The following is a 17,500-nucleotide window of genomic DNA, read 5'->3' as shown; positions in this document are numbered from 1 at the left end:
CTTCCGAGATCAGATGAGATCGGGCGCATCCAGGCTGGTATGGCCGTAAGCAGAAGCTGCAGCTTGAAATACCTCTAATATGGAGTTGAAGATAAGTCATAGAATATAAGTCATTGATTTGTTGGTTTTATTTGTTGGAGTAACCATGTGCAAAACACTTTAGGACGTGAGCGGTCGCTGTTACCACGTTGAAATATGTGTGGGTAGATTAAGCGAGAGCGTTCTCTGCTGGTTGAAAAAGCTTTTTCAGCACCTGGTAATCCCAGGCAGTCTCCCATCGAAGTACTAACCAGGCCCGACCCTGCTTAGCTTCCGAGATCAGACGAGATCAGGCGCATCCAGGCTGGTATGGCCGTAAGCAGAAGCTGCAGCTTGAAATACATCTTATATGGAGTTGAAGATAAGTCATAGAATATATGTCATTGATTTGTTGGTGATAATAATTTAGAAGCGCTTATTTGTTGGAGTTAAGGTGCCTTAATTATGTGCAAAACACTTTAGGACGTGAGCTGTCGCTGTTACCACGTTGAAATATGTGTGGGTAGATTAAGCAAGAGCGTTCTCTGCTGGTTGAAAAAGCTTACAGCACCTGGTATTCCCAGGCGGTCTCCCATCCAAGTACTAACCAGGTCCGACCCTGCTTAGCTTCCGAGATCAGATGAGATCGGGCGTATCCAGGCTGGTATGGCCGTAAGCAGAAGCTGCAGCTTGAAATACCTCTTATATGGAGTTGAAGATAAGTCATAGAATATAAGTCATTGATTTGTTGGTTTTATTTGTTGGAGTAACCATGTGCAAAACACTTTAGGACGTGAGCGGTCGCTGTTACCACGTTGAAATATGTGTGGCTAGATTAAGCGAGAGCATTCTCTGCTGGTTGAAAAAGCTTTTTCAGCACCTGGTATTCCCAGGCAGTCTCCCATCGAAGTACTAACCAGGCCCGACCCTGCTTGGCTTCCGAGATCAGACGAGATCAGGCGCATCCAGGCTGGTATGGCCGTAAGCAGAAGCTGCAGCTTGAAATACATCTTATATGGAGTTGAAGATAAGTCATAGAATATATGTCATTGATTTGTTGGTGATAATAATTTAGAAGCGCTTATTTGTTGGAGTTAAGGTGCCTTAATTATGTGCAAAACACTTTAGGACGTGAGCTGTCGCTGTTACCACGTTGAAATATGTGTGGGTAGATTAAGCAAGAGCGTTCTCTGCTGGTTGAAAAAGCTTACAGCACCTGGTATTCCCAAGCGGTCTCCCATCCAAGTACTAACCAGGCCCGACCCTGCTTAGCTTCCGAGATCAGACGAGATCGGGCGCATCCAGGCTGGTATGGCCGTAAGCAGAAGCTGCAGCTTGAAATACCTCTTATATGGAGTTGAAGATAAGTCATAGAATATAAGTCATTGATTTGTTGGTTTTATTTGTTGGAGTAACCATGTGCAAAACACTTTAGGACGTGAGCTGTCGCTGTTACCACGTTGAAATATGTGTGGGTAGATTAAGCGAGAGCGTTCTCTGCTGGTTGAAAAAGCTTTTTCAGCACCTGGTATTCCCAGGCAGTCTCCCATCGAAGTACTAACCAGGCCCGACCCTGCTTAGCTTCCGAGATCAGACGAGATCAGGCGCATCCAGGCTGGTATGGCCGTAAGCAGAAGCTGCAGCTTGAAATACATCTTATATGGAGTTGAAGATAAGTCATAGAATATAAGTCATTGATTTGTTGGTTTTATTTGTTGGAGTTAAAGTGCCTTAACCATGTGCAAAACACTTTAGGACGTGAGCTGTCGCTGTTACCACGTTGAAATATGTGTAGGTAGATTAAGCGAGAGCGCTCTCTGCTGGTTGAAAAAGCTTACAGCACCTGGTATTCCCAGGCGGTCTCCCATCCAAGTACTAACCAGGCCCGACCCTGCTTAGCTTCCGAGATCAGACAAGATCGGGCGCATCCAGGCTGGTATGGCCGTAAGCTGAAGCTGCAGCTTGAAATACCTCTTATATGGAGTTGAAGATAAGTCATATAATATAAGTCATGATTTGTTGGTGATAATAATTTAGAAGCGCTTATTTGTTGGAGTTAAAGTGCCTTAACCATGTGCAAAACACTTTAGGATGTGAGCTGTCGCTGTTACCACGTTGAAATTTGTGTGGGTAGATTAAGCGAGAGCGCTCTCTGCTGGTTGAAAAAGCTTACAGCACCTGGTATTCCCAGGCGGTCTCCCATCCAAGTACTAACCAGGCCCGACCCTGCTTAGCTTCCGAGATCAGACGAGATCGGGCGCATCCAGGCTGGTATGGCCGTAAGCAGAAGCTGCAGCTTGAAATACCTCTTATATGGAGTTGAAGATAAGTCATAGAATATAAGTCATTGATTTGTTGTTTTTATTTGTTGGAGTTAAAGTGCCTTAACCATGTGCAAAACACTTTAGGACGTGAGCTGTCGCTGTTACCACGTTGAAATATGTGTGGGTAGATTAAGCGAGAGCGCTCTCTGCTGGTTGAAAAAGCTTACAGCACCTGGTATTCCCAGGCGGTCTCCCATCCAAGTACTAACCAGGCCCGACCCTGCTTAGCTTCCGAGATCAGACGAGATCGGGCGCATCCAGGCTGGTATGGCCGTAAGCTGAAGCTGCAGCTTGAAATACCTCTTATATGGAGTTGAAGATAAGTCATATAATATAAGTCATTGATTTGTTGGTGATAATAATTTAGAAGCGCTTATTTGTTGGAGTTAAAGTGCCTTAACCATGTGCAAAACACTTTAGGACGTGAGCTGTCGCTGTTACCACGTTGAAATTGTGTGGGTAGATTAAGCGAGAGCGCTCTCTGCTGGTTGAAAAAGCTTACAGCACCTGGTATTCCCAGGCGGTCTCCCATCCAAGTACTAACCAGGCCCGACCCTGCTTAGCTTCTGAGATCAGACGAGATCGGGCGCATCCAGGCTGGTATGGCCGTAAGCAGAAGCTGCAGCTTGAAATACCTCTTATATGGAGTTGAAGATAAGTCATAGAATATAAGTCATTGATTTGTTGGTTTTATTTGTTGGAGTTAAAGTGCCTTAACCATGTGCAAAACACTTTAGGACGTGAGCTGTCGCTCTTACCACGTTGAAATATGTGTGGGTAGATTAAGCGAGAGCGCTCTCTGCTGGTTGAAAAAGCTTACAGCACCTGGTATTCCCAGGTGGTCTCCCATCCAAGTACTAACCAGGCCCGACCCTGCTTAGCTTCCGAGATCAGACGAGATCGGGCGCATCCAGGCTGGTATGGCCGTAAGCTGAAGCTGCAGCTTGAAATACTTCTTATATGGAGTTGAAGATAAGTCATATAATATAAGTCATTGATTTGTTGGTGATAATAATTTAGAAGCGCTTATTTGTTGGAGTTAAAGTGCCTTAACCATGTGCAAAACACTTTAGGACGTGAGCTGTCGCTGTTACCACGTTGAAATATGTGTGGGTAGATTAAGCAAGAGCGCTCTCTGCTGGTTGAAAAAGCTTACAGCACCTGGTATTCCCAGGCGGTCTCCCATCCAAGTACTAACCAGGCCCGACCCTGCTTAGCTTCCGAGATCAGACGAGATCAGGCGCATCCAGGCTGGTATGGCCGTAAGCAGAATCTGCTGCTTGAAATACCTCTTATATGGAGTTGAAGATAAGTCATAGAATATAAGTCATTGATTTGTTGGTTTTATTTGTTGGAGTTAAAGTGCCTTAACCATGTGCAAAACACTTTAGGACGTGAGCTGTCGCTGTTACCACGTTGAAATATGTGTGGGTAGATTAAGCGAGAGCGCTCTCTGCTGGTTGAAAAAGCTTACAGCACCTGATATTCCCAGGCGGTCTCCCATCCAAGTACTAACCAGGCCCGACCCTGCTTAGCTTCTGAGATCAGACGAGATCAGGCGCATCCAGGCTGGTATGGCCGTAAGCTGAACCTGCAGCTTGAAATACCTCTTATATGGAGTTGAAGATAAGTCATATAATATAAGTCATTGATTTGTTGGTGATAATAATTTAGAAGCGCTTATTTGTTGGAGTTAAAGTGCCTTAACCATGTGCAAAACACTTTAGGACGTGAGCTGTCGCTGTTACCACGTTGAAATATGTGTGGGTAGATTAAGCGAGAGCGCTCTCTGCTGGTTGAAAAAGCTTACAGCACCTGGTATTCCCAGGCGGTCTCCCATCCAAGTCCTAACCAGGCCCGACCCTACTTAGCTTCCGAGATCAGACGAGATCGGGAGCATCCAGGCTGGTATGGCCGTAAGCTGAAGCTGCAGCTTGAAATACCTCTTATATGGAGTTGAAGATAAGTCATATAATATAAGTCATTGATTTGTTGGTGATAATAATTTAGAAGCGCATATTTGTTGGAGTTAAAGTGCCTTAACCATGTGAAAAACACTTTAGGACGTGAGCTGTCGCTGTTACCACGTTGAAATATGTGTGGGTAGATTAAGCGAGAGCGCTCTCTGCTGTTTGAAAAAGCTTACAGCACCTGGTATTCCCAGGCGGTCTCCCATCCAAGTACTAACCAGGCCCGACCCTGCTTAGCTTCCGAGATCAGACGAGATCGGGCGCATCCAGGCTGGTATGGCCGTAAGCAGAAGCTGCAGCTTGAAATACCTCTTATATGGAGTTGAAGATAAGTCATAGAATATAAGTCATTGATTTGTTGGTTTTATTTGTTGGAGTTAAAGTGCCTTAACCATGTGAAAAACACTTTAGGACGTGAGCTGTCGCTGTTACCACGTTGAAATATGTGTGGGTAGATTAAGCGAGAGCGCTCTCTGCTGTTTGAAAAAGCTTACAGCACCTGGTATTCCCAGGCGGTCTCCCATCCAAGTACTAACCAGGCCCGACCCTGCTTAGCTTCCGAGATCAGACGAGATCGGGCGCATCCAGGCTGGTATGGCCGTAAGCAGAAGCTGCAGCTTGAAATACCTCTTATATGGAGTTGAAGATAAGTCATAGAATATAAGTCATTGATTTGTTGGTTTTATTTGTTGGAGTTAAAGTGCCTTAACCATGTGCAAAACACTTTAGGACGTGAGCTGTCGCTGTTACCACGTTGAAATATGTGTGGGTAGATTAAGCGAGAGCGTTCTCTGCTGGTTGAAAAAGCTTACAGCACCTGGTATTCCCAGGCGGTCTCCCATCCAAGTACTAACCAGGCCCTACCCTGCTTAGCTTCCAAGATCAGACGAGATCGGGCGCATCAAGGCTGGTATGGCCGTAAGCAGAAGCTGCAGCTTGAAATACCTCTTATATGGAGTTGAAGATAAGTCATAGCATATAAGTCATTGATTTGTTGGTTTTATTTGTTGGAGTTAAAGTGCCTTAACCATGTGCAAAACACTTTAGGACGGGAGCTGTCGCTGTTACCACGTTGAAACATGTGTGGGTAGATTAAGCGAGAGCGCTCTCTGCAGGTTGAAAAAGCTTACAGCACCTGGTATTCCCAGGCGGTCTCCCATCCAAGTACTAACCAGGCCCGACCCTGCTTAGCTTCCGAGATCAGACGAGATCGGGCGCATCCAGGCTGGTATGGCCGTAAGCAGAAGCTGCAGCTTGAAATACCTCTTATATGGAGTTGAAGATAAGTCATAGAATATAAGTCATTGATCTGTTGGTTTTATTTGTTGGAGTTAAAGTGCCTTAACCATGTGCAAAACACTTTAGGACGTGAGCTGTCGCTGTTACCACGTTGAAATATGTGTGGGTAGATTAAGCGAGAGCGCTCTCTGCAGGTTGAAAAAGCTTACAGCACCTGGTATTCCCAGGCGGTCTCCCATCCAAGTACTAACCAGGCCCGACCCTGCTTAGCTTCTGAGATTAGACGAGACCGGGCGCATCCAGGCTGGTATGTCCGTAAGCAGAAGCTGCAGCTTGAAATACCTCTTATATGGAGTTGAAGATAAACATAGAATATAAGTCATTGATCTGTTGGTTTTATTTGTTGGAGTTAAAGTGCCTTAACCATGTGCAAAACACTTTAGGACGTGAGCTGTCGCTGTTACCGCGTTGAAATATGTGTGGCTAGATTAAGCGAGAGCGTTCTCTGCTGGTTGAAAAAGCTTACAGCACCTGGTATTCCCAAGCGGTCTCCCATCCAAGTACTAACCAGGCCCGACCCTGCTTAGCTTCCGAGATTAGACGAGACCGGGCGCATCCAGGCTGGTATGGCCGTAAGCAGAAGCTGCAGCTTGAAATACCTCTTATATGGAGTTGAAGATAAACATAGAATATAAGTCATTGATCTGTTGGTTTTATTTGTTGGAGTTAAAGTGCCTTAACCATGTGCAAAACACTTTAGGACGTGAGCTGTCGCTGTTACCGCGTTGAAATATGTGTGGCTAGATTAAGCGAGAGCGTTCTCTGCTGGTTGAAAAAGCTTACAGCACCTGGTATTCCTGGTGCTGTAGATTAAGCGAGAGCGTTCTCTGCTGGTTGAAAAAGCTTACAGCACCTGGTATTCCCAGGCGGTCTCCCATCCAAGTACTAACCAGGCCCTACCCTGCTTAGCTTCCAAGATCAGACGAGATCGAGCGCATCAAGGCTGGTATGGCCGTAAGCAGAAGCTGCAGCTTGAAATACCTCTTATATGGAGTTGAAGATAAGTCATAGCATATAAGTCATTGATTTGTTGGTGATAATAATTTAGAAGCGCTTATTTGTTGGAGTTAAGGTGCCTTAACTATGTGCAAAACACTTTAGGACGTGAGCTGTCGCTGTTACCACGTTGAAATATGTGTGGGTAGATTAAGCAAGAGCGTTCTCTGCTGGTTGAAAAAGCTTACAGCACCTGGTATTCCCAGGCGGTCTCCCATCCAAGTACTAACCAGGCCCGACCCTGCTTAGCTTCCGAGATCAGATGAGATCGGGCGCATCCAGGCTGGTATGGCCGTAAGCAGAAGCTGCAGCTTGAAATACCTCTAATATGGAGTTGAAGATAAGTCATAGAATATAAGTCATTGATTTGTTGGTTTTATTTGTTGGAGTAACCATGTGCAAAACACTTTAGGACGTGAGCGGTCGCTGTTACCACGTTGAAATATGTGTGGGTAGATTAAGCGAGAGCGTTCTCTGCTGGTTGAAAAAGCTTTTTCAGCACCTGGTAATCCCAGGCAGTCTCCCATCGAAGTACTAACCAGGCCCGACCCTGCTTAGCTTCCGAGATCAGACGAGATCAGGCGCATCCAGGCTGGTATGGCCGTAAGCAGAAGCTGCAGCTTGAAATACATCTTATATGGAGTTGAAGATAAGTCATAGAATATATGTCATTGATTTGTTGGTGATAATAATTTAGAAGCGCTTATTTGTTGGAGTTAAGGTGCCTTAATTATGTGCAAAACACTTTAGGACGTGAGCTGTCGCTGTTACCACGTTGAAATATGTGTGGGTAGATTAAGCAAGAGCGTTCTCTGCTGGTTGAAAAAGCTTACAGCACCTGGTATTCCCAAGCGGTCTCCCATCCAAGTACTAACCAGGCCCGACCCTGCTTAGCTTCCGAGATCAGACGAGATCGGGCGCATCCAGGCTGGTATGGCCGTAAGCAGAAGCTGCAGCTTGAAATACCTCTTATATGGAGTTGAAGATAAGTCATAGAATATAAGTCATTGATTTGTTGGTTTTATTTGTTGGAGTAACCATGTGCAAAACACTTTAGGACGTGAGCTGTCGCTGTTACCACGTTGAAATATGTGTGGGTAGATTAAGCGAGAGCGTTCTCTGCTGGTTGAAAAAGCTTTTTCAGCACCTGGTATTCCCAGGCAGTCTCCCATTGAAGTACTAACCAGGCCCGACCCTGCTTAGCTTCCGAGATCAGACGAGATCAGGCGCATCCAGGCTGGTATGGCCGTAAGCAGAAGCTGCAGCTTGAAATACATCTTATATGGAGTTGAAGATAAGTCATAGAATATAAGTCATTGATTTGTTGGTTTTATTTGTTGGAGTTAAAGTGCCTTAACCATGTGCAAAACACTTTAGGACGTGAGCTGTCGCTGTTACCACGTTGAAATATGTGTAGGTAGATTAAGCGAGAGCGCTCTCTGCTGGTTGAAAAAGCTTACAGCACCTGGTATTCCCAGGCGGTCTCCCATCCAAGTACTAACCAGGCCCGACCCTGCTTAGCTTCCGAGATCAGACAAGATCGGGCGCATCCAGGCTGGTATGGCCGTAAGCTGAAGCTGCAGCTTGAAATACCTCTTATATGGAGTTGAAGATAAGTCATATAATATAAGTCATGATTTGTTGGTGATAATAATTTAGAAGCGCTTATTTGTTGGAGTTAAAGTGCCTTAACCATGTGCAAAACACTTTAGGATGTGAGCTGTCGCTGTTACCACGTTGAAATTTGTGTGGGTAGATTAAGCGAGAGCGCTCTCTGCTGGTTGAAAAAGCTTACAGCACCTGGTATTCCCAGGCGGTCTCCCATCCAAGTACTAACCAGGCCCGACCCTGCTTAGCTTCCGAGATCAGACGAGATCGGGCGCATCCAGGCTGGTATGGCCGTAAGCAGAAGCTGCAGCTTGAAATACCTCTTATATGGAGTTGAAGATAAGTCATAGAATATAAGTCATTGATTTGTTGTTTTTATTTGTTGGAGTTAAAGTGCCTTAACCATGTGCAAAACACTTTAGGACGTGAGCTGTCGCTGTTACCACGTTGAAATATGTGTGGGTAGATTAAGCGAGAGCGCTCTCTGCTGGTTGAAAAAGCTTACAGCACCTGGTATTCCCAGGCGGTCTCCCATCCAAGTACTAACCAGGCCCGACCCTGCTTAGCTTCCGAGATCAGACGAGATCGGGCGCATCCAGGCTGGTATGGCCGTAAGCTGAAGCTGCAGCTTGAAATACCTCTTATATGGAGTTGAAGATAAGTCATATAATATAAGTCATTGATTTGTTGGTGATAATAATTTAGAAGCGCTTATTTGTTGGAGTTAAAGTGCCTTAACCATGTGCAAAACACTTTAGGACGTGAGCTGTCGCTGTTACCACGTTGAAATTGTGTGGGTAGATTAAGCGAGAGCGCTCTCTGCTGGTTGAAAAAGCTTACAGCACCTGGTATTCCCAGGCGGTCTCCCATCCAAGTACTAACCAGGCCCGACCCTGCTTAGCTTCTGAGATCAGACGAGATCGGGCGCATCCAGGCTGGTATGGCCGTAAGCAGAAGCTGCAGCTTGAAATACCTCTTATATGGAGTTGAAGATAAGTCATAGAATATAAGTCATTGATTTGTTGGTTTTATTTGTTGGAGTTAAAGTGCCTTAACCATGTGCAAAACACTTTAGGACGTGAGCTGTCGCTCTTACCACGTTGAAATATGTGTGGGTAGATTAAGCGAGAGCGCTCTCTGCTGGTTGAAAAAGCTTACAGCACCTGGTATTCCCAGGTGGTCTCCCATCCAAGTACTAACCAGGCCCGACCCTGCTTAGCTTCCGAGATCAGACGAGATCGGGCGCATCCAGGCTGGTATGGCCGTAAGCTGAAGCTGCAGCTTGAAATACTTCTTATATGGAGTTGAAGATAAGTCATATAATATAAGTCATTGATTTGTTGGTGATAATAATTTAGAAGCGCTTATTTGTTGGAGTTAAAGTGCCTTAACCATGTGCAAAACACTTTAGGACGTGAGCTGTCGCTGTTACCACGTTGAAATATGTGTGGGTAGATTAAGCAAGAGCGCTCTCTGCTGGTTGAAAAAGCTTACAGCACCTGGTATTCCCAGGCGGTCTCCCATCCAAGTACTAACCAGGCCCGACCCTGCTTAGCTTCCGAGATCAGACGAGATCAGGCGCATCCAGGCTGGTATGGCCGTAAGCAGAATCTGCTGCTTGAAATACCTCTTATATGGAGTTGAAGATAAGTCATAGAATATAAGTCATTGATTTGTTGGTTTTATTTGTTGGAGTTAAAGTGCCTTAACCATGTGCAAAACACTTTAGGACGTGAGCTGTCGCTGTTACCACGTTGAAATATGTGTGGGTAGATTAAGCGAGAGCGCTCTCTGCTGGTTGAAAAAGCTTACAGCACCTGATATTCCCAGGCGGTCTCCCATCCAAGTACTAACCAGGCCCGACCCTGCTTAGCTTCTGAGATCAGACGAGATCAGGCGCATCCAGGCTGGTATGGCCGTAAGCTGAACCTGCAGCTTGAAATACCTCTTATATGGAGTTGAAGATAAGTCATATAATATAAGTCATTGATTTGTTGGTGATAATAATTTAGAAGCGCTTATTTGTTGGAGTTAAAGTGCCTTAACCATGTGCAAAACACTTTAGGACGTGAGCTGTCGCTGTTACCACGTTGAAATATGTGTGGGTAGATTAAGCGAGAGCGCTCTCTGCTGGTTGAAAAAGCTTACAGCACCTGGTATTCCCAGGCGGTCTCCCATCCAAGTCCTAACCAGGCCCGACCCTACTTAGCTTCCGAGATCAGACGAGATCGGGAGCATCCAGGCTGGTATGGCCGTAAGCTGAAGCTGCAGCTTGAAATACCTCTTATATGGAGTTGAAGATAAGTCATATAATATAAGTCATTGATTTGTTGGTGATAATAATTTAGAAGCGCATATTTGTTGGAGTTAAAGTGCCTTAACCATGTGAAAAACACTTTAGGACGTGAGCTGTCGCTGTTACCACGTTGAAATATGTGTGGGTAGATTAAGCGAGAGCGCTCTCTGCTGTTTGAAAAAGCTTACAGCACCTGGTATTCCCAGGCGGTCTCCCATCCAAGTACTAACCAGGCCCGACCCTGCTTAGCTTCCGAGATCAGACGAGATCGGGCGCATCCAGGCTGGTATGGCCGTAAGCAGAAGCTGCAGCTTGAAATACCTCTTATATGGAGTTGAAGATAAGTCATAGAATATAAGTCATTGATTTGTTGGTTTTATTTGTTGGAGTTAAAGTGCCTTAACCATGTGCAAAACACTTTAGGACGTGAGCTGTCGCTGTTACCACGTTGAAATATGTGTGGGTAGATTAAGCGAGAGCGCTCTCTGCTGGTTGAAAATACTTACAGCACCTGGTATTCCCAGGCGGTCTCCCATCCAAGTACTAACCAGGCCCGACCCTGCTTAGCTTCCGAGATCAGACGAGATCGGGCGCATCCAGGCTGGTATGGCCGTAAGCAGAAGCTGCTGCTTGAAATACCTCTTATATGGAGTTGAAGATAAGTCATATAATAAGTCATTGATTTGTTGGTGATAATAATTTAGAAGCGTTTATTTGTTGGAGTTAAAGTGCCTTAACCATGTGAAAAACACTTTTGGACGTGAGCTGTCGCTGTTACCACGTTGAAATATGTGTGGGTAGATTAAGCGAGAGTGCTCTCTGCTGGTTGAAAATGCTTACAGCGAGTCTTCCGGCTTAGCTGTACATGGGGTGAGACGTGATTAGCGGAGCTCCTGCAGGGTTAATTTTAATTCAACATTTATAGGCACTTTTTGCATCACTCCCACGGCTTTGGTTTTAACTAAATTATTTTCAACGCGGTTACTTCGACAACTTACCACGGAAATGCCTCCAAAGTCCTTCAAAGCGGGGAATAACCCTCCAGCTAACCCGCGGCCTGCTGCTCATGCCGTCTCCTCGCCCCGCGGTGATTCCCCTCCTCCGGAGAGCACCTGCGCTGCGCAGGTTCCAGCTGCGGAGTTCAGCCGGCTTAAAACCGAACTCCTCTCCGCTCTCCGCAATGATGTTGCAGCTATATTTCGGTCAGAGCTTCAGGCAGCACTTACCGATAATTTAACGTCCATTAAGTCCGAGCTGCTTTCTCTTAAAGCCGATCTTTCTGGCAGTATTTCCTCCATGAAGGCGGACGTCGCGGGTCTCGCGACCACGGTCGCTGGGATGGAGCTGTCCGTCTCAAGCTGCTCAGACGACATCGTTGCTCTCCAGAAAAAAGTGGATCACTTGTCGAAAGAATATGTGAGGCTGGAGGACAGATGCGAGGATTTGGAGTCAAGGTCTCGTCGGCAGAACGTACGGATTATTGGCGTCCCGGAGGAGGATCCTGACTCTTCATCTGCAGCCGGTGTTTCCAGGCTATTGGCGGAAGCCTTCTCCCTCGACGCTGAGCCGGTGGTGGACAGAGCCCACCGCACCCTCATGCCGAGACCGAAGCCCGGGGAGCGGCCCCGCGCAATAGTGGCCAGGCTGCATTATTACACCGACTGCGCTGACATCCTGAGAAAGGCGAGAGAGCGGCAGCAGATCAAAGTCCGGGGTATGAGCATCTCCGTGTTCCCGGATCACACAGCCAAGACAGCGCGGGCGCGCGCTGCCTTTAATGACGTGCGCCGTCAGCTGCGGGAGATTGAAGGAGTCCGGTATGGATTGCTGTATCCCGCCCGGCTGCGTGTAACCCATGATGGCCAGCAACGTGACTTCACGTCGCCAGATGAAGCCCTGGCATTCATCAGGAAAATAAAAAAAGTGACTACCAGCTAGTTTTCTGGGACGACTTATCCAGCTTGATGTCCGTGCGGGACTCTGGCCCGGGGTGAGTGACTGAGTCAATTCAGAAAATGGGACTTTATGTCGTAATTTTTTATTTTTTATTTTTTATTTATTTATTTATTTTTTTTTCTTTTCTCTTCTAACTATCAATGGGAACAACACTGTTTTAAATTGATGGCCTAATCATTTCTCTGGTATGATGCCTTGATAAGAAAATATGCACGCACCCCTGTCTTTGCTTAAATTGTGTGCATGTGTGTGCGTGTCTGTGTGGGTGTGTGAGTGCATATATGTATATATTATTGTTCTATAGGCCAAAGATCTCCCTAATTTACGTTTGTTGTTACCCTGACAAGACAGCGATCGTCAGAATGGCTTAGATTGATGGTTTCATATGCCTCATATTTTATTTATTTTTTTTTTTAAGGGTTTAACTCTGCAGGAGCTAATTTTGTTTTTGTTTTTGTATTTAGCTTTATAGTCGAAAGCATCTCTTTTCGAGAATGGCTTCCTTTGAAGCCAGCACGGCTGTTTCCATCGTTTGGGGATGGGATCATCTAATGTGCGCTGGGTGGGTGGGCGGGGGTTATGGGATGTTGGCTTTTTGTCTCTGTAGGTATGTATATACTCCTGAGTTTTGTTTGTTTTGGTTTTCCCTTTTACCTCTTTTCCTTATATCTCCTCTGGTGGTGGGTGAGTCGGTCTTATTTTCTCTCAGAGAATGCCTATGAACGATCGTAATCTGCGCAAGCTTGATACTGGATCAAACATTACATTCACTAGCTGGAATGTGAAAGGTGTGAATAATCCAATTAAGCGATCAAAGATTTTTTCACATTTGAAACGCTTGGACACTGACATAGCTTTCCTTCAGGAAACTCATTTGCGAAATAAAGATAATTGCAGACTCAAACGAGCTTGGGTGGGTGATATTTTTCATTCAAATTTTGATTCTAGGTCTAGAGGAGTAGCAATTTTGATCAACAAAAGAGTCAATTTCTCCGTCTCCAGGACAATATCCGATAAGAATGGTAGATATCTTATTGTTGCGGGCACTCTATACTGTAACCCTGTATTGTTGGTGAATATATATGCCCCTAATTTTGATGACCCCAATTTTACGGATAGGCTGTTTGGCAACCTCCCTTTCTTAAATACGCATATTACAATACTGGGCGGTGATCTGAATTGTGTTATTAATCCTTCTTTGGACCGTTCGAATCCTCGTACTTTGACTCAATCCTCTATGTCAAAATCTATTACCGATTTTACAGTCAAGAACGGGCTTGTTGATCCGTGGAGGGTCTCACATCCTGGAGATAAGGAATTCTCTTTTTTTTCACAAGTACATCAGTCATATTCACGTATTGACTATTTTTTTGTTGATGGCTCTCTTCTCCCCAAAGTTACTTCTGTCGTATACCACCCAATTGTTATTTCGGATCACGCCCCTCTAACTTTGAATATAACATGGTCTGAGCGCCCCCGTTTTTCTTCTCCCTGGAGGTTTAATCCATTGCTTTTATCCGACGATGCATTTAATGTCTCTATATCTGCTTCAATAGATGATTTCAATGCATTAAACAAAACAGATTCTACCAGTTTTTCGCTAGTATGGGAATCACTCAAAGCATATTTGCGAGGACAGATTATTTCTTATTCAGCATACGCCAGTAAAATCCGCAGGGCTAAATTACAGGAGCTCACATCTAAAATTCAGGACACAGACAGACTAAACTCAGTTAACCCGAGTCCGAGTTTACTGAAACAACGGCTTGATTTGCAGTCAAAATTCGATCTTATAGCGACAGCTGATTCTGAACGGCTCCTATTACGCGCTCATGCCAACTATTATGAACACGGCGATAAACCAAGCAGGTTATTGGCTCACCAATTAAAAAGGCAAGCAACGTCGAGACTGATTCCCAGCATTAGAGATTCTAATGGCACACTTACCACCGATCGAATCGCCATCAACACAATTTTTAAATCATACTACTCCTCTCTCTATGAGTCAGAATCTCCACTTGACACAGCAGAAATGACCTCCTTTCTTGATAATATCACTGTCCCTACTATTAATTTGGATGTGGCTAATGGCCTCGATGCTCCTTTCAGCTTGCAAGAAATTGCCGCCGCCATTGAAGCTACGCAAAGCAACAAGGCCCCTGGTCCCGATGGGTTCGGAGCTGAGTTTTTCAAAAAATTCAAAGACAAATTAGCCCCCCTTTTACTTTCAATGTACAATGAGTCCCTTGATCATGGCTCATTGCCTCCCTCTTTAATGCAGGCGTCTATTGCCCTCCTTTTGAAGAAGGACAAAGACCCTGAATCATGCACTTCTTATAGGCCCTTGTCCTTACTGAATGTAGATGTCAAAATTTTAGCCAAAGCACTAGCAATTCGTCTTGATAAGATCCTTCCTAGCATCATATCTGAGGAGCAGAATGGTTTCATCAAGGGACGCCAGCTCTTCTATAATGTTCGTACACTTCTTAATGTGATTCTCTCTAAAGATTCTTCTCCACTCCCTGAAGTTGTTATCGCAATTGATGCTGAGAAAGCTTTTGATCATGTCGAATTTAACTATCTTTTTGCAACACTTCATAAATTCGGATTTGGACACAGGTTTATATCGTGGATTAGACTTCTTTACACTTCCCCTCAGGCCAGCATTCACACCAATGACAACTACTCCACTTATTTTACATTATCACGTGGCACGAGACAGGGCTGCCCTCTCTCCCCTTTGCTATTCGCTCTATCCGTCGAACCACTTTCAATTGCTTTAAGAACTCTTCCTCTATTTCGCGGAGTCTCTAGGTCCAATGTGGAACTTAAATTGTCACTTTATGCAGACGACCTCCTTTTATATGTATCTGACCCTTTAACCAGCATCGCACCAATATTATCTCTGTTGAAGAATTATGGATCCTTCTCCGGCTATAAGGTCAATCTTCACAAGTGTGAATGCTTCCCCATAAACTCCTCTGCTTTACAACTCAAACAATCTGATATCCCCTTTAAACTCAGCCCGTCGGGCTTTAGATACTTAGGGATTAATGTGACCCGCACTCTGCCCTCTCTTTTCACCGCTAATTTTTCCTCACTGGTAACTCGAGTGAAGGCGGACTTACAGAGGTGGAACTCCCTACCACTGTCGCTGATAGGAAGAATTAACACAGTGAAAATGACTGTATTGCCTAAATTTCTTTTTTTGTTCCAATGCACTCCTTTATTTCTACCAAAATCTTTTTTTAAATCACTTGACCAAATTGTTTCCAACTTTTTATGGGCCGGTAAGACACCCAGAGTGAGGTATTCGCTTCTCCAAAAATTTAAATTTAATGGGGGTCTAGCACTACCAAACTTTATGCTTTACTATTGGTCAGCGCATATTCACAAACTAATTTATTGGCTTCAGTCTCCTGAGTTATTATGGTGCAGATTGGAGGCTCAGTCACTCTCTTCATCCTCTGTAACAGCCCTATTCTCCTCCTCTTTACCATTGAATCCCTCTAAGTTTACAAATAGCCCTGTGGTGCTTTCCTCCCTTAAGATTTGGTCACAGTTTAGGCGCCACTTTAAATTTGCTTCTCCATCCATCTATACACCTGTTACTAATAATCATCTGTTCCCTCCATCACTAATAGACACCACTTTTATGATTTGGTACAACCGGGGCATTAAGCACTTCAGGGATCTATATAAGGATGGTATCTTTTCCACATTTTCAGATCTGAGGTCAAAGTTCAATTTGCCTGCCTCCCATTTGTTTCGCTACTTCCAGCTTCGACACTGCGCCTCTGCTCTGTTTCCATGCTTCCCTTCCCTTCCTGCTAACCAACCGTGGGATGATCTTCTAACAATGAAACTCAGTCAAAAATCTCTGATATCTAAGATATATACACTGTGTATGACATTTGATGATCATTCTGTAGATAAAGCTCGGGAGGGTTGGGGACGAGAGTTGGGCCTTGACTTCACAGGGGAGCTGTGGGATAAAGCTATCCGTAGCATACGATCTAGCACGCCTTGCGCTAGATTTGAACTTATTCAATTTAAGGTGCTGCATAGAGCCCACCTATCAAAATCCCGATTATCGGAAATATATCCGAATGTTGCAGACCTATGCGACAGATGCCAGGGTTCTCCATGCAATTTAAGTCATATGTTTTTCTCCTGTCCTAGGTTACAGAAATTTTGGAGTGATTATTCTGTGATCATGTCTAAAGTTCTAGGTAAAAAAGTTGTTATGGCCCCTCTCTTAGCAATATTCGGACTCACTGTTGACTCCTCACATATCAGCCCCACACAGTCAGAAGTATTGGCTTTCACATCCCTTTTAGCAAGACGTCGTATCTTACTTCTATGGAAATCCCCCAAGTCCCTGTCTATTTCTATTTGGCTTAGTGATGTTATGTTTTTTCTTAAATTGGAGAAGGTGAGATACTCTTTAAAAGGCAACGCAGCTAAATTCGTTCGCAAATGGCAATCTTTCATAGACCACTTTACCGCGTTGAAGACTCTACCCACCGACTGACCCCCCCACTCCCTTAATTTTCTTTTCATCTCCTTAATTTGTTTTTTTTTTATGTTTTATTTATTTCCAGTTAATGGGATAGCACTTATGGGCATCTACATTCACCACTGCATTTGTTTTTTGTATGCATTTTTGCTCATACATTACTTTCCTCCTTTGATCATTTCTTGCTCATCTGTTTATTTATTATTTAACGCTACAGAGACTCTGTTCCTTAGTTAGGTTTTGTGTGTTTTAAAAAAAAAAAAAAAAAAAAAGGAGACAATGTATAATGCGTGTGTTTGACTACAGATTTCCATGTTTTCATTGTATGTTGTTTCCTATAAAAAGATCAATAAAAAAAAAAAAAAAAAAGAAAATGCTTACAGCACCTGGTATTCCCAGGCAGTCTCCCATCCAAGTACTAACCAGGCCCGACCCTGCTTAGCTTCTGAGATCAGACGAGATCGGGCGCATCCAGGCTGGTATGGCCATAAGCAGAAGCTGCAGCTTGAAATAC

At 44.6% G+C, this 17,500-nt stretch overlaps 30 non-coding genes and 6 pseudogenes across 30 annotated transcripts in view; all 36 read right to left on the bottom strand.

The window, feature by feature from the left end:
• Nucleotides 1–51, bottom strand: part of LOC133435162 (5S ribosomal RNA) — a 119-nt gene extending 68 nt beyond the window's left edge. Inside the window, exon 1 of the ribosomal RNA XR_009779026.1 lies at nt 1–51. This exon is cut by the window's left edge and continues 68 nt beyond it. This is a non-coding gene — a ribosomal RNA (5S ribosomal RNA).
• Nucleotides 52–241: 190 nt separating this feature from the next.
• Nucleotides 242–360, bottom strand: LOC133434944 (5S ribosomal RNA; annotated as a pseudogene).
• Nucleotides 361–577: 217 nt separating this feature from the next.
• On the bottom strand, nt 578–696 carry LOC133435088 (5S ribosomal RNA). The gene has a single exon (XR_009778955.1). It is a non-coding gene; the product is annotated as a 5S ribosomal RNA (ribosomal RNA).
• A 190-nt stretch (nt 697–886) lies between these two features.
• Nucleotides 887–1,005, bottom strand: LOC133434940 (5S ribosomal RNA; annotated as a pseudogene).
• A 217-nt stretch (nt 1,006–1,222) lies between these two features.
• LOC133435045 (5S ribosomal RNA) lies at nt 1,223–1,341 on the bottom strand. Its single transcript, XR_009778914.1, has one exon. It is a non-coding gene; the product is annotated as a 5S ribosomal RNA (ribosomal RNA).
• Nucleotides 1,342–1,531: 190 nt separating this feature from the next.
• LOC133434930 (5S ribosomal RNA) lies at nt 1,532–1,650 on the bottom strand (annotated as a pseudogene).
• Nucleotides 1,651–1,849: 199 nt separating this feature from the next.
• LOC133435189 (5S ribosomal RNA) lies at nt 1,850–1,968 on the bottom strand. Its single transcript, XR_009779052.1, has one exon. It is a non-coding gene; the product is annotated as a 5S ribosomal RNA (ribosomal RNA).
• Nucleotides 1,969–2,184: 216 nt separating this feature from the next.
• LOC133435399 (5S ribosomal RNA) lies at nt 2,185–2,303 on the bottom strand. The gene has a single exon (XR_009779254.1). It is a non-coding gene; the product is annotated as a 5S ribosomal RNA (ribosomal RNA).
• Nucleotides 2,304–2,502: 199 nt separating this feature from the next.
• LOC133435386 (5S ribosomal RNA) lies at nt 2,503–2,621 on the bottom strand. Its single transcript, XR_009779242.1, has one exon. It is a non-coding gene; the product is annotated as a 5S ribosomal RNA (ribosomal RNA).
• Nucleotides 2,622–2,837: 216 nt separating this feature from the next.
• Nucleotides 2,838–2,956, bottom strand: LOC133435213 (5S ribosomal RNA). The gene has a single exon (XR_009779075.1). It is a non-coding gene; the product is annotated as a 5S ribosomal RNA (ribosomal RNA).
• Nucleotides 2,957–3,155: 199 nt separating this feature from the next.
• On the bottom strand, nt 3,156–3,274 carry LOC133435075 (5S ribosomal RNA). Its single transcript, XR_009778943.1, has one exon. It is a non-coding gene; the product is annotated as a 5S ribosomal RNA (ribosomal RNA).
• Nucleotides 3,275–3,491: 217 nt separating this feature from the next.
• Nucleotides 3,492–3,610, bottom strand: LOC133435115 (5S ribosomal RNA). The gene has a single exon (XR_009778980.1). It is a non-coding gene; the product is annotated as a 5S ribosomal RNA (ribosomal RNA).
• A 199-nt stretch (nt 3,611–3,809) lies between these two features.
• LOC133435103 (5S ribosomal RNA) lies at nt 3,810–3,928 on the bottom strand. The gene has a single exon (XR_009778969.1). It is a non-coding gene; the product is annotated as a 5S ribosomal RNA (ribosomal RNA).
• A 217-nt stretch (nt 3,929–4,145) lies between these two features.
• Nucleotides 4,146–4,264, bottom strand: LOC133434793 (5S ribosomal RNA). Its single transcript, XR_009778709.1, has one exon. It is a non-coding gene; the product is annotated as a 5S ribosomal RNA (ribosomal RNA).
• Nucleotides 4,265–4,481: 217 nt separating this feature from the next.
• On the bottom strand, nt 4,482–4,600 carry LOC133435375 (5S ribosomal RNA). The gene has a single exon (XR_009779231.1). It is a non-coding gene; the product is annotated as a 5S ribosomal RNA (ribosomal RNA).
• A 199-nt stretch (nt 4,601–4,799) lies between these two features.
• LOC133435364 (5S ribosomal RNA) lies at nt 4,800–4,918 on the bottom strand. Its single transcript, XR_009779220.1, has one exon. It is a non-coding gene; the product is annotated as a 5S ribosomal RNA (ribosomal RNA).
• A 199-nt stretch (nt 4,919–5,117) lies between these two features.
• Nucleotides 5,118–5,236, bottom strand: LOC133435238 (5S ribosomal RNA). Its single transcript, XR_009779099.1, has one exon. It is a non-coding gene; the product is annotated as a 5S ribosomal RNA (ribosomal RNA).
• A 199-nt stretch (nt 5,237–5,435) lies between these two features.
• LOC133435353 (5S ribosomal RNA) lies at nt 5,436–5,554 on the bottom strand. The gene has a single exon (XR_009779209.1). It is a non-coding gene; the product is annotated as a 5S ribosomal RNA (ribosomal RNA).
• Nucleotides 5,555–5,753: 199 nt separating this feature from the next.
• On the bottom strand, nt 5,754–5,872 carry LOC133434911 (5S ribosomal RNA; annotated as a pseudogene).
• A 198-nt stretch (nt 5,873–6,070) lies between these two features.
• On the bottom strand, nt 6,071–6,189 carry LOC133435419 (5S ribosomal RNA). Its single transcript, XR_009779273.1, has one exon. It is a non-coding gene; the product is annotated as a 5S ribosomal RNA (ribosomal RNA).
• A 263-nt stretch (nt 6,190–6,452) lies between these two features.
• Nucleotides 6,453–6,571, bottom strand: LOC133435357 (5S ribosomal RNA). The gene has a single exon (XR_009779213.1). It is a non-coding gene; the product is annotated as a 5S ribosomal RNA (ribosomal RNA).
• Nucleotides 6,572–6,788: 217 nt separating this feature from the next.
• Nucleotides 6,789–6,907, bottom strand: LOC133435046 (5S ribosomal RNA). The gene has a single exon (XR_009778915.1). It is a non-coding gene; the product is annotated as a 5S ribosomal RNA (ribosomal RNA).
• Nucleotides 6,908–7,097: 190 nt separating this feature from the next.
• LOC133434943 (5S ribosomal RNA) lies at nt 7,098–7,216 on the bottom strand (annotated as a pseudogene).
• Nucleotides 7,217–7,433: 217 nt separating this feature from the next.
• Nucleotides 7,434–7,552, bottom strand: LOC133435044 (5S ribosomal RNA). Its single transcript, XR_009778913.1, has one exon. It is a non-coding gene; the product is annotated as a 5S ribosomal RNA (ribosomal RNA).
• A 190-nt stretch (nt 7,553–7,742) lies between these two features.
• On the bottom strand, nt 7,743–7,861 carry LOC133434938 (5S ribosomal RNA; annotated as a pseudogene).
• A 199-nt stretch (nt 7,862–8,060) lies between these two features.
• On the bottom strand, nt 8,061–8,179 carry LOC133435188 (5S ribosomal RNA). Its single transcript, XR_009779051.1, has one exon. It is a non-coding gene; the product is annotated as a 5S ribosomal RNA (ribosomal RNA).
• Nucleotides 8,180–8,395: 216 nt separating this feature from the next.
• Nucleotides 8,396–8,514, bottom strand: LOC133435342 (5S ribosomal RNA). The gene has a single exon (XR_009779198.1). It is a non-coding gene; the product is annotated as a 5S ribosomal RNA (ribosomal RNA).
• Nucleotides 8,515–8,713: 199 nt separating this feature from the next.
• Nucleotides 8,714–8,832, bottom strand: LOC133435330 (5S ribosomal RNA). Its single transcript, XR_009779187.1, has one exon. It is a non-coding gene; the product is annotated as a 5S ribosomal RNA (ribosomal RNA).
• A 216-nt stretch (nt 8,833–9,048) lies between these two features.
• LOC133435212 (5S ribosomal RNA) lies at nt 9,049–9,167 on the bottom strand. The gene has a single exon (XR_009779074.1). It is a non-coding gene; the product is annotated as a 5S ribosomal RNA (ribosomal RNA).
• A 199-nt stretch (nt 9,168–9,366) lies between these two features.
• Nucleotides 9,367–9,485, bottom strand: LOC133435063 (5S ribosomal RNA). The gene has a single exon (XR_009778932.1). It is a non-coding gene; the product is annotated as a 5S ribosomal RNA (ribosomal RNA).
• A 217-nt stretch (nt 9,486–9,702) lies between these two features.
• LOC133435114 (5S ribosomal RNA) lies at nt 9,703–9,821 on the bottom strand. The gene has a single exon (XR_009778979.1). It is a non-coding gene; the product is annotated as a 5S ribosomal RNA (ribosomal RNA).
• Nucleotides 9,822–10,020: 199 nt separating this feature from the next.
• On the bottom strand, nt 10,021–10,139 carry LOC133435102 (5S ribosomal RNA). Its single transcript, XR_009778968.1, has one exon. It is a non-coding gene; the product is annotated as a 5S ribosomal RNA (ribosomal RNA).
• A 217-nt stretch (nt 10,140–10,356) lies between these two features.
• Nucleotides 10,357–10,475, bottom strand: LOC133434792 (5S ribosomal RNA). The gene has a single exon (XR_009778708.1). It is a non-coding gene; the product is annotated as a 5S ribosomal RNA (ribosomal RNA).
• Nucleotides 10,476–10,692: 217 nt separating this feature from the next.
• Nucleotides 10,693–10,811, bottom strand: LOC133435319 (5S ribosomal RNA). The gene has a single exon (XR_009779176.1). It is a non-coding gene; the product is annotated as a 5S ribosomal RNA (ribosomal RNA).
• Nucleotides 10,812–11,010: 199 nt separating this feature from the next.
• On the bottom strand, nt 11,011–11,129 carry LOC133435129 (5S ribosomal RNA). The gene has a single exon (XR_009778994.1). It is a non-coding gene; the product is annotated as a 5S ribosomal RNA (ribosomal RNA).
• A 6,231-nt stretch (nt 11,130–17,360) lies between these two features.
• Nucleotides 17,361–17,479, bottom strand: LOC133434794 (5S ribosomal RNA). The gene has a single exon (XR_009778710.1). It is a non-coding gene; the product is annotated as a 5S ribosomal RNA (ribosomal RNA).
• Between the last annotated feature and the right edge of the window lie 21 nt (nt 17,480–17,500).

This window comes from Cololabis saira, unplaced genomic scaffold (genome assembly GCF_033807715.1).
Source record: "Cololabis saira isolate AMF1-May2022 unplaced genomic scaffold, fColSai1.1 scf052, whole genome shotgun sequence".
NCBI classification, from domain to species: domain Eukaryota; kingdom Metazoa; phylum Chordata; class Actinopteri; order Beloniformes; family Belonidae; genus Cololabis; species Cololabis saira.
The sequence above is the reverse complement of the archived record's forward strand: the minus strand, read 5'-3'. Positions and strand labels throughout refer to the sequence as shown.